The 12,175-nt window shown below is 32.5% G+C and overlaps 2 protein-coding genes and 1 long non-coding RNA gene across 51 annotated transcripts in view; 1 reads left to right on the forward strand and 2 right to left on the reverse strand.

The window, feature by feature from the left end:
- Positions 1–12,175, reverse strand: part of LOC127834542 (uncharacterized) — a 147,882-nt gene that overhangs the window by 102,006 nt on the left and 33,701 nt on the right. The window lies entirely within an intron of this gene.
- Positions 1–12,175, reverse strand: part of LOC127834539 (uncharacterized) — a 165,488-nt gene that overhangs the window by 60,553 nt on the left and 92,760 nt on the right. The window lies entirely within an intron of this gene.
- LOC127834545 (uncharacterized) overlaps positions 8,389–12,175 on the forward strand; it is a 30,710-nt gene continuing 26,923 nt past the window's right edge. Inside the window, exon 1 of the long non-coding RNA XR_008027987.1 lies at positions 8,389–8,535. This is a non-coding gene — a long non-coding RNA (uncharacterized LOC127834545). The remainder of the gene's footprint in view (positions 8,536–12,175) is intronic.

Raw genomic sequence — 12,175 nt, forward strand, 5'->3', positions numbered from 1 at the left:
TAATATCCCTCGTCCCTTTTTGGGGGATAATAATTAAGTGTAGGGTAATTGTTCTATGAAGTGTTACTCTCATCATTGATACCAATTAATACACCTATGAAGTTTCATGTTGAAATCTAGAAGTGTATCTTAGATATTTGCCTGAAAAGTTACATCACTCAAAAACAACCGATGTCAATAACTCTAACTTAAGAAAGTATAGGGTTATGGTTCATATGCAAGGCAATTTTCCTCATTGATATCTAAATCATCCATGACGTTTCATGTTGAGATCTTGTATCCTAACTGAGATAAAGCCCTACAAATTTACATCATAATAAAACAACAAAGGCAATAACTCTTATTTAAGAAAGTGTATGGTTTAATAAAAATAATAGTTCTTGTGCATGGCACTCCTTCACATTGATCTCTACACACCCATTAGTTTCATATTTAAATCGTGTATGAAGACAAGTTAAATCATATTGCATGGCACTTCTCATTGATATCTATACACACATGAAGATTCATGTTGATATCTTGTATTGTTTCTGAGATATATCCCTATAAACGTCGTAACATACGGACTGACTAACCGATGGATGGACATACAATGCCAATTCTTTATCCCTCCACATTTGGAAGGGGGTAAAAACATTTGATGGTAACCTGTGCAACACATGTGTTCAGAGAACCAATGAAAATCTGGCAACGGGAATCTATAAATACATAAAACATTGACTGATGTTTGACGTTTTGACCACAAATGTTGACAAGCGCAAGGAAATTGTCAAGCATTATAAAAACCCAGAGTGGCTCACACTTATTAACTTTTTAACCGTAGGCCCTTTAAGAGGGCTGACAATATAACTGTAACTACTTTTACTTCCATCGCTACTTTATCTCTACTCTTACATTCGTCCACATATCAACAACCAATTGGCTTAAAAGAATCAATGTTTACAAAAATATTTCATATTGATGTGGGTATGATTTGTAACATCTAGAATGTTTACTTTCTTAAATTTACCAGGTTAACATAACATGTTTCAAACTTAAAACTTGCTCATAATTAAGGAAAACAGTCAGGAAAATGTATTAAAGATTATCAAAAGTCTCTTAGTAGAAAAATATAGAACAAGTAACAAACCGTGCCCTGATGCACTGAAAACATCAGCTCAGCTTAACAGAGACCTGGTATAACAACAAAGCCATTTCTTTCATTACATTCATTAAGGAAGAAAGAGCAGCTGCCCAAATCCCTGACATTTTATTTACTTATATAATTTAAATAATTGTGCCACCCAATACTAGGTTTGCATGTAAAACACATGCAGCTACTCTCATGGCATTACATATTCCAAACTTGACCTATCTGCAATTATCCATTCAAACCAGAGAAATTAAGTATAAACCGTTCTCTCTTTTTTAAGTATTAAAAGTGACCTTTACTTTGACCTGAGTGGTCACAAATGCAATCCAAAGTTATGTCTGCATGAACAATACAAACACACACAATTTAATTGCATTGTTCCATCCAAACCCTGGAGTTATTTAATTAAATTTAATGTTCTAAGGGACTACACATGCATTACAAAACGTATCTGAGGGGTAAATGGATAAAGCACACGAAATGCAGAGCTTTCACAGTGTTCAGATTCTATTAACAATGCAGAAACGATTTACATTGTGTCCTTCCTGTAATCATAACAGTGTGTCCGCCATTTTGTTTATTTTGACAGGAACGGTCAACTTAGCTATTTTTACTGAAAAAAGTTCAATGAGATCAATTGCTTAAATTGTTAAAACATGTTATTAGTAAACATGCATGACATTTCTTCTAAAAAATATTTGTGATGAATTCGAAACAACTCGTACATTCTAGCTTTAAATGAAAATGGCGGGCAAATTTGACCAACTGTTTACTGGAAGTTTCAATATCTTTCATTCAGTTGAAATGATCTTAAACAAGAAATGTATTTGTCTGAAACACTATGTCCGCCGCTTTGATTTTTTTTAACCTTTGACCTTGAAGGATGACCTTGACCTTTCATCACTCAAAATGTGCAGCTCCTTGAGATACACATGCATGCCAAATAGGAAGTTGCTTCAATATTGCAAAAGTTATAGCAACATGTTAAAGTTGGAGCAAACAAACAAACAAACATACAAACAAACACACAAACCAACCAACAGACAGTGCAAAAACTATAGTCATGGGGGACATAAAAATAAACACAAAGAAACATAAGGTTCCATTAAAGTGACAGGAAATTGATTATAAAGTGCTGTGGTATAGCTTGCATTGGCCACGCCTACTTGCAGGACACGCCTTCAGAATTAATGCCTCTTTGATAGCATGTTCAGAGACAGACAGTTTTGTATGCTTGACGAGTACGGATGTAAATAAAACCAGTATAACCTTCAATGGTTTTTGTTCCTTAAATAGAGTTCCTTAAATGGTGCTAACTAGTGTATTCTGTAGATGAAACACTACAAGTGCATACAGGATTTCAAATATTGATTTACTAGAAAAGCTTCAAACAAGTAGAAGACATGTAAATGATTTGTAGTCAATCGCAACAGGACAGATTGAGGGGCAGGGCAGGGCTGCCGAAGGGCAGGATGGAATGCCTTTTCATTAAGTCCTAGCTGGAGCATTGGTAAATCATTGTTATTTAGTTTACAACAAAATATGTTCAAAACAAGAATATCAGTGAAACTAATGGATTCTCCCACATGATGCACTTTGTAAATCTATTTGTTGATTGTACAACCACCTAAAAAATCTATTATAAGCCTCGGTGACCTTGACCTTGACCCCAGTGACCTCAAACCTCATAAAAAGTAGAGGTCCATGCAAGGTACATACATGCCAAATATGTAAGATATCGGTACAATATTGAAGGCGCTATGAGAAACTGTAACACAAGTGTGACAGAAGTAAGAAAGTAAGGCTGCAACGGGTACCCGAAATATCAATGATATCGGATCCAACTTCAGATTTGCGGCTACGGATCCACCCCTGGATATTTCGGTTCAGACTATCTATTTTCATAGTTGTATGTAACCTAGTGCTGTTTCACGAGTATTGTTTTTTTACAGACTTGTTCTGTTTAAAAGATAAAAGTTACGTATATAAGTATATATTTATTAACGTGTGACAGTCAAATAGCAGACCATTCGAGATCCTTCGGCTTTTATTGTATAAGAGTGTCATTGGACATTACGTTATGAGCGCCTAAAGCAAAACTAATTCGAAATCATGGAGGATTTACACATTACAAATGCAATTCCTAAAGGCAATATTAGTAAGTTTTCAATCCTTCTTGTCTTTCTGAGTTGTATTTAAAACAACGGTATATAGTGGATCCAGTGTGGCTGGAATGTTATTCAGGTAAATTTTGCATAATTTTGCGGCCTGTCAAATTTAAAATTAAAAAAAAACAAATTTCATCATATATTAAGTTTAAATGCTATCTTGTGATGCAAGGAATCTCAATGCCCAGTGAGAGAATATTCTCCACCACAGAATGGGGAACTCATCAATGCTCATAGGGCTTGGCTGGACCTGGACAATGTTGATATTTTAATTTTTGTGAAAACAAACATCAAACTGTATGAACAGTGGAAAGTGTATGTTAATGAGCAAACTATTAAGTGAATAAGTGTAAATGTTTCGTTTTATTTTGACATTACTACAATATTAAATGAGAATTGTGTTATGTTTTTTGTTAATCAATGTTTAATGTTTTTTAGTCAAATTATACTTCTAAAACATTGATAACTTTAATTTAAACAGAAAATTCTAATTTTCTCTTATCTGAGGGATCCGGATCCGAAAAACTGCAAGAAACCATATTTGGATTCCGATTCAGATCCGAACAAATTTTTCGGATTCATTGCAACCCTATAAGAAAGTAAGGACAAGCTGTCAACTATATGCTCCCCAAAAATGTTCGGGGAGCATAAAAATGGGAAACAACTTATGTGGCAGACGTAAAATATAAGTGATCTAGTTTTTCATGTTATTTCAAATGTATTAATTGTTTTAAGTATGTATTGCACTGCCGGTTAACAGTATTGCTGTATCATGGTTTGCATACGTACACATTTTAAGTTGGTAAATTTTTAACAAAACAAAGTTGATTTGTAACGATAAAGGTATTTCCATTTTAGTAACATTTCAATAGGAATTAAATATCTTCTATTGAGCTTACATGACAATCTAGCTGAACGGAATTCGATGGGGAGAGACATTATATTTAATGTATTCAAGCCTATAAACTCTTCCAAAGTTTGTTTCTTTGTTTATCAATGACAGGAACAAAGAAAAACTGATTGCTTTGTATTATAGACCTATTGAAGAACAATGTGCTTATAAGCTAATGGTTGCCTTTTGTATGCTGACCTTTCTTTTTAATTGGAATTTCAAACTAGAAAGTAATTAAAAGTGACAAGCCTGTACCTTCAATTAATATGTAAAGCTTTACTTAAACAATATATTAACTGTTGAACCAATAATGCATAAACAATTCAGATAGACAATAAAAATTCATATTTTAAGCTATATCTGTACTTAAGAAATTTTGAATTGCAAAACCAACACCACCCAGGCAAAAGGATGACCATGGTTGACCATGGTCATCATGGTTTTTGATGGTTGACCATGGTATTTGATTGTCAGCCATCAAAAACCATGGTGAAACATGATCAGGACCATGGTTGGCCATGGTCACAAAAACATGGACCATGGTCGGCTATGGTGACCATGGTTAACCATGGTCGGCAATGGTGACAAAAGACAGACCATAGTTGGCCATGGTAAATTAAAACATTGACCATGATCGGCAAATTTACTTTTATTTTCATTATAGTTTCGTTATGATGTTTAATGTTCATTTACATAAAAAACGCTTTAATGCTAATTGTTGTACATGTTTGTGTTCTTGATATGATCTTAAACTGTTCTTGAAATAATATGGCCTTAAAACTTTCTTAAACTGTGCTTTTAATTCTTCCAAGAACAATTAATATTATTGCATATTTTATGTGTACGACATTCAAATACCATGGTCAACCATCAAAAACTATGGAGACATGATGGTCTACCATGGTCATCACTTCCCCTCATTATGGCAATGTTATAAATAGCTATCATGTACAGCCTAAGTTCAAAGAAACCCAGAAAACATTCAGGAAAAGACTAGTGTTATTTACAGACAATTGTTAAGTCCAAGGCCGTAACTTCCTAAAAAATCAATAGACCGGAAAAAAATAAACATAATATGTTAGTCTTTTAGATAAGGTCATGATCTGAAAGCATTTGGGGAACAAATCAGGAAAAGTTTTATTTGAAAGGAAATTCCTCAGCCCAAGGCCAGTAACTTTGTACAAAATCAATGGACCTGAACAAAACTCATTTTTGATATGTCAGTCATGTAGGCTTAGACTCACACACAAAATATCAGGCCAATATCTGCAAGCGTGTAGGGAAAAAGTCCAGAAAACTGTCATTCTAGAGACAATGTCAAAGTCCAAGGCATGTTATAAGTAGCCAAAAATCAATGGACCGGAAAGAAACTCAAACATGCTCTGTAAGCCAAGTAGGTTGACTCGCACACCTAACTGGTCAGTATCTGATAGCGTATCGGAAAAGTTTTATTGAAAGAAAATTCCTAAATCCAATGCCCATAACTTCATCAAAAAGCAATCGACCAGAACGAAACTCAAACTGAATCTGTTAGTAATGTACGTAGACTCACACATACACAATCAGGTAAATATCTGCAAGCGTTTCGGAAAAACACTCCGGAAAGAAATGCAAGACGAACGGACGGACAAATGGACACATATTGCAACTGCTAAATGCCTCCGTACTGGGGGCATAAAAATGAATAGGAATATTAAATCCACTGCTGACAGAAATTTGTAAAAACTTTACAAATCTATATATGATTTTGCAGTATTTAAGGGTAAACAAGTTTGTCAATTAGCCAATAATCAATACTAAACTAAAGGTTATTTAGATGGTCTAACATACAGTGTATTTCATTTGTTTTTATTTTCAGTATGTAATTGTTTTCATTTATGATAGCGTGTTGTGTTATATCAAACTATTTTGATTGTTAGGAAATGAAAAAGACTGAAACTTAATCTAATAAACTCTGAGGAATACACTTCAAATCAAACAAGAAAGCAATTATAAACTCACTGAAGATTTACCACAGATTCATTAACACATTGTTAGAAAATGAAGTCATTGAAGCATTTACTCTTTCTTTAGAAAAGAATGACAAAACAATCAAAGCCGAAATAGTAGCCCCATTCATTTGAATATTGTCCTACAGAAACAATGAAGTTTTAGAAAAACAAATTGAGCAGTCTGTCCTAAAACAGTGTCAAGGCCTTAACATAAACATTTATTTATTATTTTTTAGGGAAAAGTGACCTTAGGCCAACATTTTTTAATAAATTGATTTACGGGATTTTTTTTATAAAAATAGAGTCGGGGATCGAAATAAAAATAAAAAGAAAAGAAAAAAAATCACAAAGTCGACAAAAAAAATAAAAGTTTAAACTTGTCAATTTATTTTATTTTTATAAACCAACTTGCACGTTACTTTATAACTATTTATCTTATTTATGAAAACAGTTAGTCACTAGAAGCAATAGAAATAGTGTTATTAATGCATTTTTCAAGAACATTTCTTTGTTATCTTAATTCTTGTGGAATGTCTTCATTGTCTGCTATTGAATAAAAAATTGTACTTTAAAACATTATTAACAGAAATCACTGTTTTTTATCAAATAAAGTGTAATCTAGCACTTTTTTGTTTTATTGTTTAATGTCCGAGGAACACTTAACAGTATAACACCATATTATAAATATATAGTGTTTTTCCCAGGAGGGAAAAGGGGCAGGGCGTATTACTTTCAAAAAGGGCATTATAATACACAGTTTATGCAAAAAGGGCAAGAAACGTTCTCTGGATACCTGGTTTTCAGGGAAACATTTACTCACATTAGAGGCAGTTGTGGGAAAAACATAAAAATATAAACAAGCACATTTAATTGTAATTGATGTATTTAACTAACTTTATTTAGTATTAATATAGTTATCTTGCTTTGTCTTCCATTAAATTTCCATGCTGTTTCAGTAAACTGTAGAGCATGACAAACATAATAAAGCAATATATGCATATGAATCTGATTATAAACAGATTCACTAACATATAAATGAAACCATGTTTGCCTTATCCAATTTTTAACGATAATCCTGTCAGATATTTTAACTTTGCGAGCAAACTGAATGCAAACATTCGTTTCCGTTACATATATCCACTGAGTAAATAACTTATAAATATGTTGTCGGCATCGAACATGTGTTTAACATCGATTGTTATCACATGTTTTAATTTCCATTTCAATTATCCCTTCTAAATGTATGATCACCATCCTTTATTTGATCGTTATTTGCCATTTTTGCTGAGTCACAATTTATTTTTTGTATTGTCCGCCATCTTGTTAAAATGATGTAATCGACAGGTGCTCATCTCTACGTAAAACTGTATAATATGTCCATCTAATACCCGATTCGTATTTAATTCAATATTATTAATGTTTGACTTGACCATGTAATTTGCGACAATTTCTATTTTGAAATAAAGCCATGGACGCTGTTCATTATTATTGTTGTCAACCCAAACTTTCCAGCACGCCATTTTGCATGCCCAAACAAAGCTTTTACATAAATATATTATATAATAAATACGATTGGTTTATTCTATTTTAAACAGCCAATGAAATTTGCCGATAGAAATTATACGGATCCGATAAAACCCTTGCGAATATAAATTTTGATTTTTGTCGTCAACAGTTTTATTTTTTCACGCGGGACTTAAACACTGTCGGCGGAATTTACAAAAATAAAATTGCCGATAGATACTAATAGGTATATTTTTATTTCATTTTGACATAAAACACTGTCGGCGCTCCCGTAAATCAATTTATTAAAAAATGTTGGCCTTATGTAGGGTTGTATTTCAAGTAAGCGTGGACTTGTAATTCTTTGTCCGTCCTAATTGTGTTGAACTTTCACATTTGTTAACAAAATTACCAAGTTGCAAGGAAACAATATGGTTTTTGTTTGCACTACTAATTTAACTTGATAACATACTTGACAGTTGCTGACAAAATTTCAGTTTAATATAAGGTCATGTGGTTTATTAAGAAAATCAACATATATTGCATCAGTTGATCCATTCATAATCCATAACATTAAGTTATAAATAATAAAGTACCTGTTTATTTTATCATCAGAAATGTTAAAACAGGTGTGCTGTTTTACAATTATGCAAAACTTATGAATGATAAATTAAAAGCCTGGACAAGATAGGACGTACCACAGTGCACACACATTAAATACCATTGTGTAAACTACAATGTGATTGTGAAAACTTAGTCAAGCTGATCTTGTGAGTGTGTTTTACACCAATTATACACAATACATGCACAAGCATGAAACATTTTAGGACTTAAATGCCTCATTACCCGGTAAGTAAAACAGACATTAAAGGAAATTCAATATGTTGTATTTTTACAACCAAGACTGTGCCACAGTTCAAGTCCGCAAACACCTTTTTAATCACCAAATCACACAGAGTACCGGTATTTCAAATGTTTTGAAATGTTAAATTCTTTTTAATCCTTAAAAAGTTTAATAAATCCTGGTTTTCACTTATAACGGGGAATACGTTCTGGCTTTAAGTTTTCTTATCTAAGCACTTATTCAAAGATTTTTATATTTTAAAAAACTGTTTATGATAAATTATCTCAAAAAGAAAATTGCAATGCCACAAAACCAGATTTTAAAGGTTTTAATTATTTGTTTAATTTAAATCATTGTGCAATCCAATGCTGGGGAATTCATGTAAAATACCTTCACACAAAATTTTAGTGCAATACATGCATCCAAACGCATGTTATTGAGTGGAAACCATTTATATATTTTTAGTTACAGTGACCTTTACCTTGATCAACTGGCCCCAAATAGAACCCCAAGTAAGGTCTGCATGTATGCTACATACACACAAAATATCAATATTCCATCCAAGCTCTATTTGTTGTGTCGAAACCACTTTTCAATTTTTAGTAGCAATAACCCCAACCATGCCAGACTAGCCCAACATACAATGCATGCAAGCTTGTTAGATCCAAAGTATACGATTCATTGATGTAAAGTTAAGTCACTGACCAGAAACCACCTGTTTTTTCTATATTAAATAACATTGGTCTCGACCTTGAACTTACCAGCCTCATGTGCAATCTCATGTTAGGTATCTATGCAAGCCAGCTTCTGGTATATATATATCAGGGATTATATTTTTTTTTTGGTTTTGTCGGTCTTAGACCGATTGGGGTCATGTCACTTTTTATGAATTTTGACTGGCGCGACTTTATAGTTATGGACCAACCCCATTAGGAAAGTCAACCAGAAATTCCTGAAAAGTTGACAGTTAACAAAGACCGGTCTAAAACAGCTTTATATGCAGTTATTGGCCCATATCAATCACTTGATTGGAAAGATTTACATTTTTCACATTTAACTGATATATTCTTTTACAAAATACAATTAAACAATTAAAATTTATCTATTCTGCTCTTACATATCGAGAAAAACAGCGATGTGACAGACTTTCTTAAAATGTATATTCTTTCACAAAATACAATTAAACAATTAAAATTTATCTATTCTGCTCTTACATATCGAGAAAAACAGCGATGTGACAGACTTTCTTAAAATGCGAATCTCCCGAGATTTCACGGTCATATGACCGTATTTCTATTTTTAGTAACATACCATGTGCTCAAGTGTTTTCAAATTCAGAATGACATTTCCCGGTATTTTAGATTATTCTGGCTTGTTTTGTAAACAAATTGTAGTGTAAATACAAACTCAAAGTAAATATTATTTAAAACTACCTGATTCACACTGAAATCAGTCTTATAATCCACCAGACGCAAGTTGTTAATCACAAATAATAGATTTCAGAAAACGAAAGTAATGTTTACAATTTCAGCATAAAATTTCAAGGTCAATCCGAAAGTATCCAAATGAAAACTCGTCACGTGACAAAGCGACAATGGCGTCAAAATTGTGAATTTCAGACTGATGAGAGTTATTTTCATCTATTGTAAGATGTATTTGGAACATTTGTACCTTAAAATATTCCTTGATGCAGTAATTTATATTCATTCACCAATATATGTAGAAATGTATCCAAGAAAATGAGCATTCTTTGATTTATAGCGTGACATAAATATGTTACAACCCTGGTTGACTTTCGATACGGGGTTGGCTTCAGCGTACAGGTATGTCAATGCTATATAAACTGTACGCTGAAGTTTCTTTAGCTAAAGGCAATTTAACTTGTACATTATTATACCCTCTTCATGAATGGCAAAATCATTGGTATATATTTTAACGTAATTTGTCATAATTTCGGATAAAACATTTCGGACACTTTTTCTCCATTTAAATCCAGACTGATTGATGTTGCTGGAAAATATGATCCCTATATATATATATATATTAATATATATATATATATATATATATATATATACAGGGATTTCAATAGACGCAGAATCCTGCGTTTTGACGCGAGCAAATTAAAAATGACTTGTTTTTGACGCAACCCTTTTTTGTGACGCGCGTCATTTTGACGCATCAAAAATTTGACCCGTGCGTCAGTCAGTTAACATCTCGAGTTACATGGTAATAAATCCCGCTGTGCTCCTATTAAATTGAAATTAATGTTTCAGTATTTAAAAATCAAGGGAATACCCCGGGAGTTGTTTATCTTATCTCATCTCTTCCAATACACATGTCACCGTCTAAATAGTGCATGCGCACTAACTGGGTAGCCGCAGCTACTACGTGATTATTGATTAACCATCCGATAATAGCAGGTTATTTTTGCAGACTTTGCAGACGGCACGGTTAAAAGAGAGTCGGCAAAAATAAGTAAAGAAAAAACAAAATTGATCTAATAATTGCGTAGATCTTCTATTAAGTCCAGCGAGTTTTGTCAGTTACGAGTAACACCCATCTTATATAAACTGGAATCACAGTTCATTTTTTTATACTTACAAGTCATAATAATACACATAAACATTAAGAAAACACATTTCCTTGATTAGTATATAAATTATCCGAGTAGAATTAAATTGCTATGTCATGACCTTCGACATTGTAAATGGCGGACATTTTGTAAATTAATATTCAACCCGCGTTCAATTCAAAAAATGGTGATTCAATAATGGAGAAAGCATAAACTGGATTTAACAAACATTTGATAAGGTTTGTTAAACCAGATAACAACAAGGAAAATTTGGATTATTAAAGTTTAACTACTACTGGTATAAGGCATTCTTAAGTGTATATATTTCGGACATGTATAGTATTCAGATAAACATTAATAGATATACTAGATGTTCCATTCATTTAGATAGTGTTTTTGTACAAATGCTATCATAGGGATGATGATAATTTAATAAGGATAAATATGTGATGAAAAGGTGCTACCGGTACATATCTTAATTTACTTAAATGTCTTAAAGGACTAAACTATGTTATGACAGGCTTTTTCCGCCCTATGCCACAGGTCCGAAATTCGGCCCCATTCCCAATGCAAATCTGGTTGTTTTTTTCCCAATTGAAAAAAAAATCCCAATGCCAAAAAAAAAATATTTATTTTTTTTTTAACCTTAAAATATACGAGTTAACCTGATCCAGTGTAGAAAATAGAAAGTATTGCATAATTAAATTATTTTTTGCCTTGAATTTGTTTTAAAAACTGTAAAATATGTTAATTATTATTTAAGACTTTCCTTATTTTCTTTTTTCACCTCAAAAAAGGTCAGGCCTTTTCCCTAAATTCAGATTAAAAACCTGCACTTATTACACATGTTCATAATATTTTGTAAAATTTTAATAATAAGTTATCAAAATAGTCGTTATTTACCAGTTAACAGCTTGTTTGAAATATAAGAAACACTTTTTACATGCGATAATTGAGCCAATTTTGTGATTAATTTTTTTCCCAAAATGGGGTTTTCACGACGCGAAATTCCCAAAATTCCAGTGTGGCATTTTCCCAAAATTGAGCGGAAAAAGCCTGTATGATGAAGT

The sequence above is a fragment of the Dreissena polymorpha genome, chromosome 6 (genome assembly GCF_020536995.1).
Source record: "Dreissena polymorpha isolate Duluth1 chromosome 6, UMN_Dpol_1.0, whole genome shotgun sequence".
Classification (NCBI taxonomy): Eukaryota; Metazoa; Mollusca; class Bivalvia; order Myida; family Dreissenidae; genus Dreissena; species Dreissena polymorpha.